The sequence below is a fragment of the Dromiciops gliroides genome, chromosome 1 (genome assembly GCF_019393635.1).
Source record: "Dromiciops gliroides isolate mDroGli1 chromosome 1, mDroGli1.pri, whole genome shotgun sequence".
NCBI lineage: Eukaryota > Metazoa > Chordata > Mammalia > Microbiotheria > Microbiotheriidae > Dromiciops > Dromiciops gliroides.
This window is the reverse complement of record NC_057861.1, coordinates 197111952-197133508: the sequence shown is the minus strand read 5'-3', so window position 1 is coordinate 197133508 and position 21557 is coordinate 197111952. Positions and strand designations below refer to the sequence as shown.

The 21557-nt window shown below is 36.7% G+C and overlaps 1 pseudogene; it reads right to left on the bottom strand.

Moving 5' to 3' along the window:
* Window positions 1–19812, bottom strand: part of LOC122746973 — an 84081-nt pseudogene extending 64269 nt beyond the window's left edge.
* Between the last annotated feature and the right edge of the window lie 1745 nt (window positions 19813–21557).

Genomic DNA, 21557 nt, shown 5'->3' with positions numbered 1-21557 from the left:
CAGATTCAGTCCCAGGAAGGCCTCACCAGAGAAAGAGACCCCTAGAGCCTCTGAATCAGCTGCAGCGCCAATGTCATCTGGAACTAAGATCACAGTCTGGTGAGTGGGCTGAGCCCTTGGCAGAGGGGAGATTACAGGGATCTCTGCTGGTGCTGAGGCTGAACTTGGGTTTTTCACCCCTGCTGGGAACCAGGATGTAGGCTTGAGTAGCAGTGGCCCAGGTGGGGGAGGGGCACAGGCTCGTCAGAGCTGACAACCACAGCACACAAAGCTGGTTGATTATCAAATTGGTCTGGGGTTATCTGTGGACCAGGGAACAGGCCAGGTGAGTGAAAACCATGTTCCTCCTTAAATCATACCACCTGGGACCTCCTGAAGCTTGGGACAATGCAGCCTGGAAACAGTGCCCCACTTTAAGGAGCTAAAAGTCAACTAAAAGAAAGGTAACATGAGCAGACAGAGAAAGGTGAAGACCATAGAAAGTTTCTTTAGTGATAAGGAAGATCGAGGTGCACCCTTAGAGGAAGATATCAACATCAGGGCCCCTATATCTAAAGCTTCCAAGAAAAATATGAATTGGTCTCAGGCCATAGAGATGCTCAAAAAGGACTTTGAAGATCAAGTTAGAGAGGTAGAGGAAAAAATGGAAAGAGAAATGAAGGTGATGCAGGAAAGACATGAGAAAAAATCAATAGCTTGAAAAGCCAAATGGAAAAGGAAATACAAAAGCTCTCTGAAGAAAATAATTGCCTAAGAATTAGGATTGAACAAATGGAAGCTAGTGACTTTATGAGAAACAAAGACACAGTTGAGCAAATCCAAATGAATAAAAAAAATAGAGGGCAATGTGAAATATCTTCTTGGAAAAACTACTGACCTGGAAAATAGAGACAGGAGAGATAATTTGAAAATTATTGGTCTACCTGAAAACCATGATCAAGGAAAGAGCTTAGACATCATCTTCTAAGAAATTGTCAGGGAAAATTGCCCTGATATTCTATAAGAAGAAGGTAAAATTGAAATGGAAAGAATCCACTGATCACCTCCTGAAAGAGATCCCAAAAGGAAAACTCACAAGAATATTATAGCCAAATTCCAGAGCTGCCAGGTCAAGGAGAAAATATTGCAAGCTGCCAAAAAGAAAGAATTCAAGTACTGTGGAGCCCCAGTCAGGATAGCATAAGATCTAGCAGCTTCTACATTAAAGGATTGGAGGTCATGAAATATGATATTCCAGAAGACAAAGTAATTCGGATTACAACCAAGAATCACTTATCTAGCAAAACTGGGTAAAATCTTTCGGAGTAAAAAATGGGACTTCAATGAAAAAGAGGACTTTCAGGTAGTTGTGATGAAAAGACCCAAACTGAATGGCAAATTTTATTTTCAAACACAAGAACGTAGAAAACCATAAAAAATTGGAGTTGTGGAACATACCTGGGGTCATACAGTGAGTGACTGTCTTGTGTCTGAGGCTGGGTTTTGGCTCTGATCCCCCTGGGTCCAGGGGTGGTGCTTTGTCCACTGTGTCACCTAGCTGCCCCATGATGACATCTTTAGGGTAAAATTGAGGGATGAGAGGAATGCACTGGGGGAGGGGGAAGGGCAGAGGGTGAAATCGCACATCAAAGAAACAGGAAAGGGCTTAAGAGTGGGGGAAGAGATGGGGGAGAATCAGGGCAGTAAATGAATTTTGGCTCAAAGACCTCAATCTCATCAGAATTGGCTCAAGGAGGGAATAACATACACACTTAATTGGTGAGGGGAATAATCTATCTAAACCGGCAGGAAAATAGGAGGGGAAGGGGATAAAGAGAGAGGGGCAAAAGCAGGGAGGGCAGATTGGAGGAGGGGACAGACAGAAGCAAATCCCTTTTGAAGAGGGATAGGGTGAAAGAAGATAGATAATAGAGTAAATATAATAGGGAAGGGAATAGGATGGAGGGAAACAGTTAACAATAGTACAAGTGAAAAAGAGAAAAGGGGGAAAATTGTACAAAATATATATATAATTTTTTTTTGGTGAGGCTATTGGGGTTAAGTGATTTGCCCAGGGTCACACAGCTAGTAGGTGTCAAGGGTCTGAGACCGGATTTGAACTTGGGTCCTCCTGAATCCAGGGCTGTTGCTTTATCCACTGTGCCACCTAGCTGCCCCCCACCTTTTAAAAAATTTCTTTCTTTTGTTTTTTGAGGCAATTGGGGTTAAGTGACTTGCCCAGGTTCTCACAGCTAGTAAGTGTCAAGTGTCTGAGGCCAGATTTTAACTCAAGTCCTCCTGAATCCAGGGCATTTGCTTTATCTACTGTGCCACCTAGCTGCCCTTCAAAAAATATTTAAAGCAACTCTTTGTGGTGGCTAAGAATTGGGAATCAAGGGAATGCCCATCAATTGGGGAATGAATGAAGAATCTGGTGTATATGATTGTGGTGGAATGGTATTGTGCTATAGGAAATGACAAGCAGGATGATCCCAGAAAAACCTGGAAAGACTCATAAGAACTGATGTATAATGAAGTAAGCAGAACTGGGAGGACATTGTTCATAGTGACAGCAATATTGTTGTATGAGCAATTGTGAATGAATTAACTATTCTCAGCAATACAAATGATCCAAGACAATCCCAAGGGACGAATAATGAAGCATACTATCTACTCCCATAGAAAGAACTGATAAAAAGAACACTTGTTGGGGCAGCTAGATCGCACAGTGGATAGAGCACTGGCCCTGGAGTCAGGAGTACCTGAGTTCAAATCCGGCCTCAGACACTTAATACTTACTAGCTGTGTGACCATGGACAAGTCACAACCCCAATTGCCTCACTAAAAAAACAAAAAACAAAAAAAGAGCACTTGTTGATTGTATATATATAACTTATATCAGATTGGTTGCTGTTTTGTGGAGGCGGGGGGGGGGAAGGGAGGGAGGGAGAAAAATTTGGAACTCTAAATCTTATGAAAATGAATGTTGAAAACTACCCTTACATGAAACTGGAAAAAATAAAATAAATGTTTGTTGCACTGGAAAAAAACTAAAAACATGTCATCATGGGGCAGATAGGTGACACAGTAGATAGAACACTAGCCCTGGACCTAGGAGGCCCCAAGACCAAATCCAGCTCCAGACATAAGCCACCCCACCCTGCCTGCCCCACAAAAAACAAGGATAGACAAAAAATAAATATTTTACAGATATCATCCCTTCATATTCATTTTACACCTGTGCCCTCTGTCTAATGCAGCAAGTAAAATTAAATGTGGTTGCCCTATAATTGTCCCAAGTTTAGGGAACATAGCTGGGGTTAATTATATATTTGTTACTTTGAAACTAGAGGCTACTGCACCAGTTATGAGCATTAATCATTTATTAAAGCATATTAAATATTAGTAAAGAGAGCACATGGCTCAGAAAGTTAGGAAAGCCTGGCTAGGAAAGATGAGGGAGAGAGAGAGAGAGAGAGAGAGAGAGAGAGAGAGAGAGAGAGAGAGAGAGAGAGAGAGAGTGGGGAACCATAGTGGGCTGTATCTGCTCTCCCCAAATTTCAGGGCCCTGAGCATGCGTGACTGTGTAAGCTCCCTGCGGGCCGGATGAGAGCAATTACACACTGCTCAAAGCTAATTGGCTAGCATCATTCAAATCTACTGGTTCACTGGATTTGAGGGTGGTCTGGAGCAGTGCATGCTGATGTCAGAGTATGGAGCCCATGTAAGAGTATGGAGGCCTCCAAGGGGAAAAAGCCTTCAAGTAGCTGTGGTTTTAATCCCTATTCACAGTCCAAGGTCCAACCACATTTCCTTTGAAATTCTCCTGACTCTGGGCTGGCCTCAAGAAAAGTCTGGCCAGGCTCTCTGGGTCTCATAGAACCCCAAAACACACTATTATTAATAATTTTCTTACATTAGGTATATTCCTTTCAGCTGCCCTAATACTGAGAAAGTTCTTATGAGTTAGAAATATTATCTTCCCATGTAGGAATGTTAACAGTTTAACAATTTACTATCCCTCGTGATTTCTTTTTCCTGTTTACCTTTTTATGCTTCTCTAGGGTCTTGTATTTGAAAGTCAAATTTGCCATTCAGTTCAGGTCTTTTCATAACTAACGCCTGAAAGTCCTCTTTTTCATTGGAGTCCCATTTTTCCCCTGAAAGATTATACACAATTTTTCTGGGTAGGTGATTTTTGGTTGTAGTCCCAGTTCCTTTGCCATCTGGAATATTATATTTCATGCCCTCTGATCCTTTAATGTAGATGCTGCTAGATCTTGTGTTATCCTTATTGTAGCTTCACAGTATTTGAATTCCCTTTTTTCTAGCTGCTTGTAATATTTTCTCCTTGACCTGGTATCTCTGGAATTTGACTATAATATTCCTGGAAGTTTTTCTTTTGGGATCTCTTTCAGGAGGTGATTGGTGAATTCTTTCAATTTCTATTTTACTTTCTGCTTCTAGATTATCAGGGCAAATTTCCCTGACAATTTCTTGGAAGATGATGTCTAAACTCTTATTTTGATCATGGTTTTCAGGTAGTCCAGTGGTTTTCAAATTATCTCACCTGGATCTATTTTCCAGGTCAGCTGTTTTTCTAAGGAGATATTTTATATTGCTCTCTATTTTTTATTCAATTGGATTTGCTTTATTGTGTCTTTTTTCTCATAAAGTCACTAGCTTCCATTTGTTCAATCCTAATTCTTAGGCAATTATTTTCTTCAGAGAGCTTTTGTATCTTCTTTTCCATTTGGCTTTTTAAGCTGTTGACTTTTTTTTTCTCATGACTCTCCTGCATCTCTCTCATTTCTCTTTCCATTATTTCCTCCACCTCTCTAAATCTTCCTTCTATCTCTCTTACTCTCTCTTCAAAGTCCCTTTTGAGCACTTCCATGGCCTGAGACCAATTTGTATTTTTCTTGGAAGCTTTGGATGTTGGAGCTTTGACTTTGTTATTATCTTCTTCTGAGGGTGTATTCTGGTCTACCTTTTCCCCAAAGAAGCTTTCTATGGTCAGCTACTTTCTCTGCTTACTCATCTTGACCCAGAAGCAGATGCCTGATTGAAATCTGATTCTCTATGGTAGGAACCTTGGTGCGACTGTGCCCCTCCCCCACTGTGCCACCATCACTCGATTCAGCCCACTGGTTCAGAACATGGGCACTCTGCCCCAACTCCAGCAGAGACCACAGCCACTTCACCAGATCCAATCGCCAAACCCCCCTTACTGGTCTGTGAGCCAAGCTTCAGAAGAAGCTGCTGGTGCCCAAAACTCCGAGGCCCTGGAGGCACAGTCTGTCCAGGGCTGGGTCTGCACCTTGTGCTGAGTTCCTCTCTCAGCCCAAATAGCAGGTGATCCCAGTCACCTAATTAAGTCATCTTTAGCTGGAAAACAGTCTCACTCTATTCTTCTGTGGGTTAGGCTGCTCTGGAAGTTGTCTTATGGCATTATTTTTGGAGTGTGTGGACAGGTTTGTCAGGACCTTGGGGAAGTCACAGCCTTTCCTCCACCACCTTGGCTCACCTCCCCCCTCCATTCTTTTCTTTTTAATCTCTATCACTACCTACTAACATATTGCCTCCAATAGAACCCTATCACCACCTCTCTGAACAAATAAGTATGGTCAAGGGAAAAAAATAACTCTGGCCACAGTTTTAAATGTGTATCTTATTCTATACCTCCAGTTTATCACCTATATACCAACAAGAAACAGGCACATTTCCTCATTGGTCCTCTAAAGTCATGATTAGTCTCAGAAATATGATGTCTTTCAAAAAAAATGTGTTTTTTTGCTTTTTACATTACTATGGTCATCATTTAAAGTGTTCTCTTGGATCTCAACTTTCTTAGCACCAGTTCATGCAAATTTCCCCAAGTTTCTCTGACTCTTTCATATTTGTCTTTACTTACTGGCCAATTATATTCTATTCCATCCATGTATCACAATATGTTCAGCCAGTATTCACTAATTTATGGGCCCCCACTTTGTCTCTAGTCATTTGCCACAGTAAAAAGGGGGTGCTATGGACATTTTTCTACAGGTGGGTCCTCATTTCATTATTGAAAGATAATTTTATATTTATTGATGTTTTTCCTTATATCAAACCCAATTCTGCCTCCGAGCAGCTTCTACCAATTTCTCCTAATTCTGCCCTCTGTGGCCAATCAGAACCTAATCTTTCAATCAAGGAACAGACAGCTCTTCCAATACTTGAAGACGGCTGTCATGCCACACATACCCCTCACACTGCTTGAGTTTAGTCATTCTCCTAGTTCCTAATCTAACTGTACTAGAGAGGCAGCAGGGTCTGATATAAAGTGAAAGAATTAGGAGAGACCTGTACTTGATACTTTCTATGTGACCATTTTAACTTGGCTCATCGTTAGTTTCCATTACATATAGAAGGACAAGTCTATATTTCAAAACAACATACTTCTCATATTGCTATAAGGTTTATAAAGTACTTTCCTCATATCACCTCTGTAAAAAAATATTTCCCCCATTTTATAGATGAGGAAATAAGCTCAAAGGTTAAGTGAAACAGAGAGAGAGACAGAGGGGAGAAACAGAAAGACACAGAGAGAAACAGAAACAGAGAAAGGAGAAGAAAAAAGAGAGGGGAAAATGATGGGGAGATAGGGAAGAGAGGGGAAGGAGAGGAAAGAGAACAAAGAAAGGAGAAGAGAAATAGAAGAGGAGAGGGGACTACACTGGGAAACAAAGACAAGCTCCCTGGCCTATAATTTGCACACAACTCTCTTCCTTTAAGAAAAATCAGAACATGTACCCTTCTCTAGTCCATCAACCCCTCTTTATTCCAAAATCAGTATAAAGAGCACTGAATATGGAATAAAAAAACAGGTTCAAATATTGCATCTGTAGTTTACTATTTGTGTGACTATGGAAGTCACAATCTCTCTGGGCCTCTTCAGTTTTCTCATCCATAAAATAGAAATGCTGATGATTTATGTGGATTTATTTTATGTCCTGCAACTTTGCTAAAGTTGTTGTTTGAAGTAGTTTTTTAATTGATTCTCTAAGTATACCATCATATCATCTGCAAAGTGATAGTTTTGTTTCCTCTTTGCCTATTCTAATTCCTTTACTTGCGCTTTCTTCTCTTATTGCTAAAGCTGACATTAAACAATAGAGGTGATAATGGACATCCGTGTTTCACCCTTGAACTTATTGCGAATGCCTCTAACTTATCCCCATGACATATAATGTTTGCTGATGGTTTTAGGTAGATACTGCTTACTATTTTAAGGAAAGTTCTATTTATTGCTATGCTGTCTAGTGTTTTAATATTAATGGGTGCTGTATTTTGTCAAAAGCTTTCTCTGCATCTATTGAGATAGTAGTAGTAGTAGTAGTAGTAGGCTTCCGCCAGTCACGGACGACCATGGATCAGCACCTTGAAGAGCCACAGGCCACAGTGTGGCTGAGCGGTTCGATACGGGAGCTGCAGCTCCTGCCGCAATGAGGACATTGGAAAACCGCGCTCTCTGTTGCTGTCGGTTCCTGCGTCTATTATTATCTGTTGAGATAATCTTATGATTTTTATTAGTTTTGTTATTGATGTGGTTGATTATATTGATAGTTTTTCTAATGCTGAACCAGCCTTGCATTCCTGGTATAAATCCCACTTGGTCATAGTGTATTATCCTGGTCATCACTTGCTGTAATTTCCTTCCTATTTTATTTAAGATGTTTGCATCGATATTCATTAGGGAAATTGGTCTGTAATTTTCTTTCTCTGTTTTGGCTCTGCTTGGTTTAGGTATCAACACAATATTTGTGTCATAAAAGGAATTTGGTAGAACTCCTTCACCTATTTTTCCAAATAATTTGTATAGCATTGGAATTAATTGTTCTTTAAATATTTGGTAGAATTCACTTGGAAACCCATCTGGCCCTGGAAATTTTTATTTATTTATTTTTTGGTGGGGCAATGAGGGTTAAGTGACTTGCCCAGGGTCACACAGCTAGTAAATGTCAAGGGTCTGAGGTAAAATTTGAACTCAGGTTTCCTGGATCCAGGGCCAGTGCTTTATCCACTGTGCCACCTGGCTGCCACCCCTGGAGGGTTTTTAAGGGAGTTCATTGATGGCATGTTCATCATCCATAAAATAAATGAATTAGATGCTAAGTAATCCTTAAGTAGCATTGCTTTTAACTCTAAATATATTATCCTATCAGTTTCAATGATTACTAACATAGGTTCAACAATTACAACTTTCAGTTCTTTCTGCATCTGTAGCAGCTGAGCAGCTGTTTTAAATTTATAGAGGGCATGTACCTATGTGCTGTTTTACTATTTCCCTACTCATGTCTTTGAGTACCCTGTTGGGCATTTTTGTTCCATATCTTATCCTGTACTACTTTATCCCTATCCTAGTCTTTATTTCTTGATGTTATATGGATGACTGTGGAGCACATGGGCTATCCATTGGTTTTCCTTCCCTTTCCTACATCTTCTGATTTGTTATACAGGTCTCTTATGAAATCATTTATGTCATTTTTTCACAATGTTTCACTGGTAATACTTTATACCCAACTCAATGCCCACTATGCACCTCTTCTTTGTCATTTGAATGGCTTACAACTTTAATTTTTCAGACTGTAGTGCTCTGTGATTTGCAGCCTTATAGTGTCACTGAAATATACTGATTTTTAAAAATTCAGGCCTTTGTTTCAGGGAAAAATTTGAGGTCATTTTCTCAAAGGCAATCCAGCCCACTGTCTTCTTATTCAATCCTTGGCCCAGTTCATTGTCTATCTTCAGTTTCTCTCCAAGATATATTTTGCAGTAGACCAGCCCTATGGTTTGCCTATCCAACTGCATGTCATAATCTAAACAATAAACATTTTTCCATCCATTTGTTTTGTGTGTATGTTGTGTAAGGTTCCTTTGAGTGACTGTCATTTTGGATGCTCTTTAGTGTTCTGAGGCACTGAAAACAGCACAATGTCATAAGAAAATAGGAGCAACTGTAGGATCTTAGCATATTATAGGCCAGGGGGCCTGGGGGATATAGGTATATAAAATAGGCATAAAAATCAAACATTGACTGACAAATTTTTCATGACACCCACATTAAGTTACACAACCCCACTTGTGGTTGAGACCCACAGTTTAAATAACTTTGTTCTAGGGGTTTCCTCTTTGATTTGAATGCTCTGTTGGATATCTGCCTGGAGAGTGGCAAATACCTTTGCTGTAATTGTACAGTTATTTCTGTTATCTTTCTCTTTTTATTTAGCCTGAGGAAATTACTGACAAGTTATTTTTTAAAGGGTTTTTAAAGCATATTATGATTCTAAAAGATCCTTATATATAGAAGCATGTTTTAGTTTCCATCCTGAGAGCCCCAGTCTACTTATCTTAATGCTCAGACTGTTTTACCTGATTTTGTTTTTGTTTTTTTGTGAGGCAATTGGAGTTAAGTGACTTGCCCAGGGTCACACAGCTAGTAAATATCAAGTGTCTGAGGCCACATTTGAACTCAGGTCCTCCTGACTCCAGGACTGGTGCTCTGTCTACTGTGCCACTTACCTGGATCATACCTGATTATTCCCTTCCTCAAAACTATGAAATTTCACATGCTTATATAAGCTCTGAACAAATACAATGAAATGATTTAGTTGGATCTAAATTCTAAATTTCTCTCTCTTTGGCTCAGCAGCCTTTTCTTTCTTTTTAAAATTTTTTAAATTAATTTTTTCCATATAAATATTTTATTATTTTCAGTTACATTTAGAGATAGTTTTCAACATTTGTTTTTATAAGATTTCTAGTTTCAAATTTTTCTCCCTCCATCCCCTCCCTCTCCTCCCTTCCCCCCCAAGACAGCAAGCAATCTGATATAGGTTATATATGTACAATCACACTAAACATATTTCTGCGTTAGTCATTTTATGAGAGAAGAATCAGAGCAAAAAGGAAAAATCTCAAAAAAGAAAAACAACAACAACAAAAACCAATAGAAATAATATGGTTCGATCTGCATCCAGATTCAAGAGTTCTTTTTTTTTCTGGATTTGGAGAGCATTTTCCATCATGAGTCCTTTGGAACTATCTTGGACCACTGTATTGCTGAGAAGAATCAAGTCTATCACAGTTGATCATCACATAATGTTGTTGATACTGTGGACAATGTTCTCATGGTTATGCTCATCTCAGTCATCATCAGTTCATGCAAGTCCTTCCAGGTTTCTCTGAAATCTGCCTGCTCATCGTTTCTTACAACACAATAGTATTCCATTACATTCATATACCACAACTTGTTCAGCCATTCCCCAACTGATGGGCACCCCCTCAATTTCCAATTCCTTGCCAACACAAAAACAGCAGCTATGAATATTTTTGTACACATGGGTCCTTTTCCCTTTTTATGATCTCTTTGGGGAAAAGACCTAATAGTGGTATTACTGGATCAAAGGGTATACATTCCTTTATAGCCCTTTGGGCATAGTTCCAAACTGCTCTCCAGAATAGTTGGACCAGTTCACAGCTCCACCAACAATGCATTAGCGTTGCAATTTTTCCACAACTTCTCTAACGTATATTATTTTCCTTTTTTGTCATATTAGCCAATCTGATAGGTGTCGGGTGGTACCTCAGAGTTCTTTTAATTTGCATTTCTCTAATCATTTGTGATTCAGAGCATTTTTCCATATGGCAATAGATAGCTTTGATTTCTTCATCAGAAAATTGCCTGTTCATATCCTCAATTGGGAAATGACTTGGATTCTTATAAATTTGATTTAGTTCTCGATATATTTTAGAAATGAGGGCTTTATTAGAAGTACTGACTATAAAAATTGTTTCCCAGCTTTCTGTCTCCCTTCTAATTTTGGATGCATTTCTTCTGTTTGTACAAAACTTTTTAAATTTAATGTAATCAAAATCATCCATTTTGCATTTCATACTATTTTCTATCTCTTGTTTGGTCATAAACTGTTCTCCTTTCCAAAGATCTGAGAGGTAGACTATTCCTTCCTCTCCTAATTTACCTATGGTATCACCTTTTAGTCTAAATCATGTACCCATTTTGACCTTATTTTAGTATAAGGTGTAAGATGTTGGTCTATGACTAGTTTCTGCCATACTAATCTTCCAGTTTCCCAGCAGTTTTTGTCAAATACTGAGTTCCTATGCCAGAAGCTGGAGTCTTTGGGTTTATCAAACAGTACATTACTAAAGTCATTTACTTTTGTGTCTCATGTGCCTAACCTATTCCATTGATCCTCCACTTTTTTTTTCTTAGCTAGTACCAAATAGTTTTGATGACTGCCGCTTTATAGTAAAGCTTCAGGTTTGGTACAGGGCTCAGCAACTTTTTCACCCATTCTAACTTTGCCCTTCTCTGCTGCCTTTTCCATGGCTTCATGGCATTTCTTTATGGCACTTTTCAATGTGAGGAAGATTTCCTGGAATTTTAGTTTCTCAGTTTCAATGACATCTTTGAGCTGTTATATTTCAATGCTGCTTCTTTGGCTATTGTGATTAATTGTTGTCACCTGTTCACTTACAGCTCCTCTCTTCTCTTGAAGTTTATTACATTCCTCAAGTACTAAGCATTTATATTGCCTGACATCCTCATGCTTCTTATTTATTAATCTTCAGTTAGGTTGTAGCAAGCTTCTCTTTCTCAACAATGACTAGTCTTTTCAGTGAGGTTTCCTCTACCTTAATTTATTTTAATTTTGTCTGAGTACTTTCAATCTGGTCCTTCAAGTATTGGTTTGCTTTCAAGATACTCATTACTTTGTCCTCACTCTCTGAAAGTCCTTCCATTTTCTTTTGATATAATTGTAGCACCGTTTGGAATGAAGACATATGCTCAATTGCACGTCAATAGGCATCATATTTTTCAGTTACTTCCAGCTCTGAAGTTTTGGGTTTCTGCATTGTCTTTTTCATGTTCTTTTACTTCTCTGTAGAGTCCACAGTTTTTGTTTTCATACTCTCCTGTTCTTCTTTCAAAGTAACTAGTGACAATTTAAATTCATTCAAATGTTAATGATCTCAGCAAGGTCTGACTTCTCGGAAATTCTTTCTTTATTGTTACAGGTTTTGGTTTTTTAATTATTATTAAACCCGTTCAGTGTTTGCTGCAGCTCCTGAATGTCAGCTAAGAGTTCCTTGAACTCTGCAACTCTGCCTGCTCTTCAGCTGGGACAGAGTCAAGTTTCTCCAGTTTCATCAATGCTTCCTGTTTTGCTACATGTAGCTTCTGCATTTTGTCCCTAGAGGATTTGTATTGCCATAAATGTTTCATGTATATTTCTCAGTGTGATTCTCTGAAGTGAATGAAGTTGATAATGGCACTTAAAAACTGACATGTATGTTTTCCTTTAGATAAAGAATATCAGCAAACTCAAAATCATTCACCCAGCAGTTGCAAAGAAAAGACTTCGTATAAATAAACAAGTTGCATAATGGTAAGAAGCTTTCCATTATCTGTTAAGTACATGACTTCAACATTCCCTATCATGTAAAAATATCAGTACTGTGTAATCCCATATACAATTTGTTGGGTTTGCAAGAAAATCTTCAGGCTCTGGATTTGGAAAAATATCATTCTTGGAAAGGTCTTTTTGCCATCAGCTTCTCTGTCCTTCCAAGACCAAGCACCTTCTTTCTCCACAGACTCTGGGGATTTTTTTTCCTTGTATTATCTTTCAAAGAACCTTATATGATTATTAAATATGCATTCAGTTTTGCACCATTGAGTCAAATGCTTTTTAAAAAATAGTCAAAGAACAATAAGTATAATAGGATATTGCATTTTCCATACCTTTTAGACACCTGTGTCACTATAAAGATGTATTTGCTACAGAATATCATTTGCTAAAGTCTGCCTTTTCCTGTCTCATGCCTTCTTTAAAGATGCCCTCTATGTATTTGGAGCAATTTCTCATTAAAATGTTGAATAGATGGGAAGGTAGGCATATTACTTGATAGTTATTAGTCTTCTTAGTAATTTTTTAATGGAAGAAATGATATATGTGTTTTTCCCAAATCTTGATAATTGATCCCTGAAAAATTGGGTCCCAGAACTATATTTATTGCCTCAAGCACTTATTTCTTCTATTTATCCTTAGTCTAGCCCAGATTTTTTCCCTATCTTTACTTTCTTTATTTCTATTTCCACTTAATGCAAAGAACAATATAACATTAGAGGCCAAATATCAGTGGCTCTATTATAATTGATGGAAAAAAAGAGTTTGAAAAAATGGAAAGGTTTTTTCTGTTTGTTTTTCTCTTTCTTATTTAGGAACCATGTTTTCCAACTTTTTTTAACCATCCTTCCTTCCCCTCACCTTTACACTGAAGTCACCAAATATTAGTGCCTATTGATTTAATTTGGAGGGTATATATATTCATAGAATTTCTGCAAAACTTCAATTTCTGTATCATATACTAGCATATAATTTACACTGTGAAAAAAATAATTTATACTGTCACAATTTATGTGGTCATCTTTCTGCAAATGTTTATCATGAGCATCAAAATACAAAGTCACCAAATGTCTCATGAACTCTGACATCTTCTGGTTTCATTCATAGCAGGAAGAACGTTAAGATTGATACAGTTCAGTTTCTCCAGTCATATTTTATTCAGTTACTGGACAAGGATCATACATTTAGCATAGCAACAGCTAAGTTGTGATTCTGAGCAGTCTGTCCTCAATTCTGCTCCTGTGCCACTTTAAACCAGGAGTTCTGTGAGGACTGGGACTACCTATTGTCTTTCTTTGTGTCCCTAGGACATAGCTCAGTTCCAGGCACATAGATGATACTTAATAATTAGTAATAATAATGATGATATTTATTATTATTCACTGGCTGTGAATAGAGATATGAAAGAGGATTGCACAGGACTAATGACCATTTCTAGCTTTTTTTAAAGAGTTTTTGTCATTACATTGGTTGCCACAGGCAAAGAATTTACAACCAAGTAGATAGTCTCCTGGAGAAAAAGCTCTCCATACTTTGGCTGATATATCAAAAGCAGACACAGTCTATTGCTGGGCAGAAATTTAAGCCTTTCCAACATGGTAGAACCTGCTAGAGCTTGTGCTTCACTGGTGTAACCTGAAGAGAACCTAAGGTTTCTTTCATGCCATTATGAGGCATCATAGTAGGACTTTGTGAAAATTTGCCAAAATAATTTTTAAGAGCTACAAAAGAAAATAATTTTATCTAAATGTAGGTATCAAAAATAAATTTTTAAGTAGTTGATGGGCCCCAGGTTAAGAATGTATGCCTTAGATAGTTTCCCTAGGTCTTCCTCATTGGATCGATTTCTGTTTAGATCTTTAGATTTCATCCTTAAGAGCTACCCATCCCTCTTGGATTAGATAATAGGAAGGAGGGAAGGAAAGAAGGAAGGAAGGAAGGAAGGAGGGAGGGAGGGAGAAAGAATTCTCAGCAATATGATCAAAGACAATTCCAAAGGACTAATGATGAAGCATACTATCCACCTCCAAAGAAAGAACTGATATTTATTGAACACAGACTGAAGCATGCTATTTTCACTTTCATTTCATTCTTTTAGTCAAGTTTTATTAAACAAAGTGACTAATATGAAAATGTTTTATATAATTGCACAAGTATAACCTCTATATGATTGCTTACCACCTCAGGGAGAGGGGAGGGGAGTGAGGGAAGGAGGGATAGAATTTGGAACTCAAAATTTAAAAAAAAATGTTTATTATAAAAAAAAGAACAGAAATAAGAAAGGAAGAGAGCGAGGTTTATTAAATATTTACTATGTGCCAGACTTCTCCTGTAGATTATTAGGCCAAAAAAAGTTTATTAAGTATTCACTAGGTACCAGACTTCTCCTGTAGATTATTAGGCCATGAGATCTTATCTAACCTTTGCTTGAATCTTTTCAAATCTGCTGTCTGAAAACAGAGTATATGTTGGATTCTCCCTACCGTTTTTTCTTCATTTATTAAGAATTCTAACATAGAGTGTTCATTTCTCCACAATATTCCTATTATTTACTTTGGTGTCTTTCTCATTTTTCAGAGTCAGGTTCAATATGGTTATTTCCTTTAAAAAATTATTTTATTTTATTTTATTTTTAATTTATGGAATAAAATAAGCATTTCCATAACAGGATAATTAAAAAAAAGATAATTGCACTTGAAAGTACAAATCTGGGGCAGTTAGGTGGCACAGTGGATAAAGTCCTGCCCTGGATTCAGTAGGACCTGAGTTCAAATAAGGCCTCAAACACTTGACATTTACTAGCTGTGTGACTCTGGGCAAGTCACTTAACCCTCATTGCCCCACAGGGGAAAAAAAGGTACAAATCTATTATGTACAATTTGCTATTCATTTAAAAATATATAATACAGTCATCATGTAAATTTCTATTTCCCCCCCCCCCACGTAATTATTTTCTTCCTTGTTCTCTCCACCTCTGGAAAGATGAAACTATCCTTAAAAAAGACAAAAATAACAGATATTGTTATTGATTTATACTGAAAACTTCTGTATAATTGAAGTTCCTCATGATTCCTGTACCATGCTAGGTTTGTGATATGTTTTCCCCAGCTTTTCCTCAGTTCTTCCAACTGTATAGAATCTCAGAGTTGCACACCTCTAATCCAACCCATACTTAAGGAAGCACTCCCTCTACAACAATTCCAAGACACAATCATCTAGTTTTACTTTTAAAAACTCCAGTGAGAGGGAATCTATTACATCCCAAGGCAGTCCATTCTACTTGTCAATAGCTCAAGTTGTTAGCATTCCTTCCCCCCCTGTATTAAGTCAACATTCATGGAGTATGCATTTGACAAATGTTGAATTGGATTTTGATTTAAAATTTCTCTTTTTTAAACGTTTAGCTATGCCTTCTGGTGTACTTTATAGAGAATTTAGTTCATGGTATTACCTTGTTCATACATAAAGGGTTCCACCAATTCATGAGCTGTCATACAAACAAAGCACAGAGAGTTTTCTTTGTCTGGCTCTTTTTTCTTTAATATAAGTACATGTGCATTATTAATATATGTAACATTAAAGTTATAAAACAATGTATTCTTTTAGACTGAGCATGGAAAAGGGTATATAAGCTCAGCTTTTACTGTCTTTCTGAAAAAGTGAAGATTTTAGTAAAGATCTTAACTTTCAATTCTATCAAGTTTCTGTCTCCCCCCAAAACCCTTATCTTTAGTTACTCAAATGAATCTGTAAATACATTTAAGACCAATCCAAATAATGTCAAAACATTTTGAAAACAGAAAGCACAATATCATTTACTGGCATCCAAAATAAATTCATCTTGCAGCTATTTCCATTACTATTTATTATAATAAGAATGTCATTTATAAAGTGCCTTTCTTTTTATCTTCCTTCTTCTTTGGCCATTTAACCACTAGTCACTGCCTTTGTTTATTCATTTTAACATTACTAATTTAGGAAAATGATTACAAAGCAGATATTGAAGAACAGAGAATTCCATAAATTTATATTCAAAGTAATCATGATGACTTATGCATAGTAAGCACTTAACAAGTACTTATCTGATCAAATTATAAATGGAACCAAGCAAGAAAAATCATGTTGCAATAGATGAACAATAATTGTGATATTATATACTTTTTCTTCTGCTGAACCTTCTATTATTCCAGAAACTCAAAAAAGTTCCTTTGTTTCTCTCTCCTGCTTTATATGAAACTTACTGGAAAACATAAAAGAGAACAGAATATATGTTGTTTAGTTCTTTCAGTTGTGTCCAATTCTTCATGACCCTAATTGAGGTTTTCTTGGAAAAGACACTGGAGTGGTTTGCCATTTCCTTCTCCAGTTCATTTTACAGATGAGGAAACTGAGACAAACAGGATTAAGTGACTTGCCCAGGGTCACACAGCTAGTAAGTGTCTGAAACCAGATTTATACTCAGGAAGAGGAGTCTTCCTGACTGCAGGTCCAACACTCTATCCCCTGCACTACCTAGCTGCCCAGATTATATATGCACATTGATTTATGGAAGAAGCAAAGTGAAATTATAAATCTTTTCTCTGAATCTTAGTGGAAAGAAAGCAAGACCTACAGTCAGAAGACCCAGATCAGATATTTACTAGCTGTGTGTCCATGAGCAAATCATTTTATCTGTTTCAGACTATTTAATTGTCTGAAAAAATGGGAATAAAAATTTTATTCCTCCAGATTAGGGCAGGGTACCTAGGGCTTTGCCCTGGGGTGTCAAAATGCAATGTGTGATGACAATATACTCCTTCAGCAAATAAAAACAATGAACTCAGAACCTAGTTAGCAAGAATAAGTGATTAAGATAAGGAACTACTATATAGTTATATAATTTAGCACTACCATCCACTTCACTACCCTGACTTCTTCCTTCTCCCTGACTCTAACCCTGCCCCATCCCCTTTCCTAGGAGTGATATCCCTAGTTACAACAGTCTGAAATCTATCCCCCTGGTCCCTTTCTCCTCCCCAGCTGATTTTTATGGTGTTTGCCCCATGTACCCAAATTGTAGTTGTTCCATTAGTTCTTTAACTCAAAAAGTAATTTTGAGAAAACTACATTATAAAAGTTAGTGTTATAAAAATGAGTTGTTTTTGTTATAATGATTCCTTCCTATCAGGTACCAGGAATTATGTACCTATTACCAGAAATATGTTTAAGAGGCATTTTCTCTCTGAGTACTTTTCATTTCAAGACAGCAGCTTTAAGTGTACTTCTTCAGCATTGTACAATACTCTATCATCTGGGTGAAGGAATGGTTAGAAAGAATGCCATAATCCTGTCAGGGACCCTAGAATTACCCAGGGACCTCTTTACAATTATGGGTTGAATATGGCCACCTTCCTAGCATGTCTAATCAAATGTAGTAGATAGAACACTTTTGCATTTAGGACTTTGCCTCCTCTGCATTATATACTATTTTCTACCTTGTCTGTTATTTTGATTTCGTTTTCTCTGTTCAAGTTTTCTCTTTGCATCTGACCCACTCAGGCAGCCTTTTTCTCTCAGGATCTTATTTCAGTTAAACCTACTTAGCAATTTGTCATCTACTTGTCCACTCTCTGGGTTTTGACCTTTTGGGTCCCCTTCTACTCTGCCTTATCTGTTATGGATGACCTTGGTTAGCAGCAGCTGCTTTTGAAGTAACTTTTGTGTACACCTGAAATCATTTAACTGTTTACCTCAGTTTATTCAACTGTGAAATTTGGATAATAGCATCTACCTCTCAGAATTGCTGAGAGGATGAGAAAATAATCATAAAAGGTTTAGTACGGCACCTGTCACATAGTAAATGCTATATAAAGGTTAGCTATTATTAATATTATTATGATCATCATTACCTTTACCTCAGCCATAACCACTCCTGCTTCACTGTTACTACTAATGTAGTGTTAATATGGGGCCTAGCAAAGAGAGAAAGCAAGTGTTGATGGCACAGGGAAATGCTGATCACCAGTTTGGAGATATCTATATATAATTACACTTATAATGGTTAATTAAAGGCAAAGAATAAAAATCAGCACCATTAACACTGGTGATCATGAGGCCAGCACCAGTAGTTCTACTGAGATAGAATGTGTGAGAGCCTCATTTTGGTGTCTTTTAGGATCAGTAACTTAGACCCTGGTCTAAGACGTGGTTTGCAAATGAAGGCCACAGTAGGGTTGGGTTCCGTTCCCATGTTTCCCATTTGTATGAGTTGCATGACCCTATGTGGGTCACCTGAACTTATTCACTTACCAGATACTTATTAAATGCCTGCTGTGTGAAAATGTACCATGCTAGAAGATGAAAGATGCAGTGATTTGTAAGCCATTGTCTACTACTCTTGATGAATTAAAATTACTCATATAATTTATGTCATATTTAAAGATTCCATACACAATGAAACAATAATATTATTATGTTTATATGTACTTAAGAATAAGAAAATAGAGAAAGGGAAGATTAATGAACTGGGTGTGCAGTTAAAAAAAGAAACCTAGAAAACCAACAAGTTTAAAAACTGAAAAATGCAAAAGAAAAATCTTGAAAATTAGGGAAGAATTGACAGACTAGAAAACAAAAACTATAGAAATGATAAGCCTAACTGTTCAAAGGAAGAAATCAAAGCTATCAACAATCATTTGAAAAATGGTCCAAAACACTAATAATTAGAGAAATGCAAATTAAAGAAAATTTGAGGTTCCACCTCATGTTCACTTGGCTGCAAAGATGACAATAGAGGAAAATGACAAATGTTGGAAGGGTTTTGGGAAAAGTCCCAGCGATGCACTATTGGTGAAGTTGTGAATTAGTCCAGTTGTTCTAGAAAGCAATTTGGAACTATGGCCAGGAATTGACTTAACTGTACATATTCTTCTGACCCAGCTATACCACTACTAGATCTATACCCCAAAGAGATCATAGAGAGATGAAAAGGACTTAAGAGCTCAAAAATATTTATAGCATTTCTTTTTGTGGTGGCAAGGAACTGGAAATGAAGGTAATGCCCACCTATTGAGGACTGGCTAAATAAATTATAGTACATGAATATAATAGAATATTATTTTGGTATATGATGATGAACTAGTTTATAAGGAAACTGATGCAGAATGAAGAAAGCAAGTAACGTGGAGAACAATTTCTACAGTTGCAACTATGTTATGAAGAAAAACAGCTTTGAAAGACTTTAGAACTCTGATCAGTTCTGATAAATTACAAATGATAATGATAAACGATAAATTACAAACCCAGATGACTGAAGAAACTTACCTCCTGCCAGAGAGATTATGGACTTAAAATTCAGATGGAAACGTGCATTTTTGGACATGGTCAATGTAGACATTTATTTTGATGGACTATAAATATTTGTTATAAGAGGTTTTTTTTTCATTTAAAAAATTGTCAATTGGAAGGCAATGGGAGGAAGTGATGACATGCTTAAGAGTTCTTTATCTCTAGCTGTTTGTATTATTTTTTTTCTTTGACCTAGAAGTTGTGGATTTTGATTATGATATTCCTGGGAGTCTTTAATTTGGAATTTGTGTTAGGAGTTGACCAGTAGAATCTTTATATTTTCATTTTGCCCTTTGGTTTTAATAGAGCTGAATATTTTCCTTTATGATTTCTTGAAATATGATATCCAGGCTCTTCTTTCAACCATGGCTTTCAAGTAATGAAATATTATTTCTCCTTGAACAATTTAGACAACAAAAAATAGACAAATAACTAAAGTCTTAGGAACTCTGATTAATAATATGAACAACCACAGTTCCAGAGGATTCATGATAAAATATGATAGTACTCATCTCCAGAAAGGGAGGTGATGGACTCAGAATGCAAATTGAGGAATATGTTTCTTTTGGATGTGGCTAAGATGAAAATTCGTTTTCTTTGAATATACATGTTTGTGGCAGGTTTTGTTTTTTTCAAAGTAGGGAGAGATGGAGTTGGGAAATAGAGAATTCAAAGCTAAAAATAAGATGAAATTGAAATTAAAAATTATTTCTCTTTAATATCTTTTCCAAGTCTATTAAAACATTTCTATTATCTTCTATGTTTTCTGTATCTTCTATTGTGATTTTATATTTTCTTCTTTTATTGGTTTTTTGACTTTTTAAAACATTTTTTGCTTTACATAATTATTAACTTCTGTTCAACCTATTCTAAATTTCAAGAAATCTGTTTTTTGGATAATGTTTGTGGTTTTTTTTAACCTCTTTTGCTAAGCTATTAATTCTCCTTCCAAGATTTTCCTCCAAAACTCTAATTTCTTTTCTTTTTTAAAATATATTTTTATTTATTTCATTAAATATTCCCCAATTACATGATAAAATTTTAACAACTGGTTTTTTTTAAATGTTGAGTTCCAACTTCTCTCCCTCTTTCCCTCCTGCCCCACTTTATTCCTTGAGAAGGCAAGGAATTTGGTATCAGTTATACATGGGAAGTCATGTAAAACATATTTCCATATTAACAATGTCACAAAAGAAAACAGGCAAAAAATTAAACAAGAAAAATAAATTTTTTAAAAAGTATGTTTCAATCTGTATTCAGAGTTCTTCAGTTCTCTTTCTGGAGGTGGATATAGTATTTTTCATCACAGGTCCTTTCTCATTTATTTTCTAATTTTTTTCTCTAGTACTCTCATTTAATTTATAAAATCATTTCTTAATTCTTGCTCTTGTTTCTTCCAAGAATTCTAGTTAAAATTGTAGCTAAGCTTTATTTTTCTTTGAAACTTTGTAAATGTTTTGTAATCATTCTCTGATTTTGTGTATTTTGTCTCCATATCACCCTAATTCCTTTTGTTAATGATAGAATTCCTTTGTTGTTGTTGTTGTTTACTTGTTCACTGAATCTTACTCCTTGAACTGGGCCTCTGTTTTGGGGTGATGCTTTTTGCTTTTCTGGATGGAAGATCTGGACAGTGGATGTTCCTTCTCTTGGATCTTGGTACTTTCTGAAAATATTGAGTGCTGTGTTCATAAAGAATCTCAAGGCCAGCTTAGGCCAGCTTCAAGTTTTCAGGGTATCCAAAACTGTCTGATATAGGACAAAGTCTGATTGATGTCC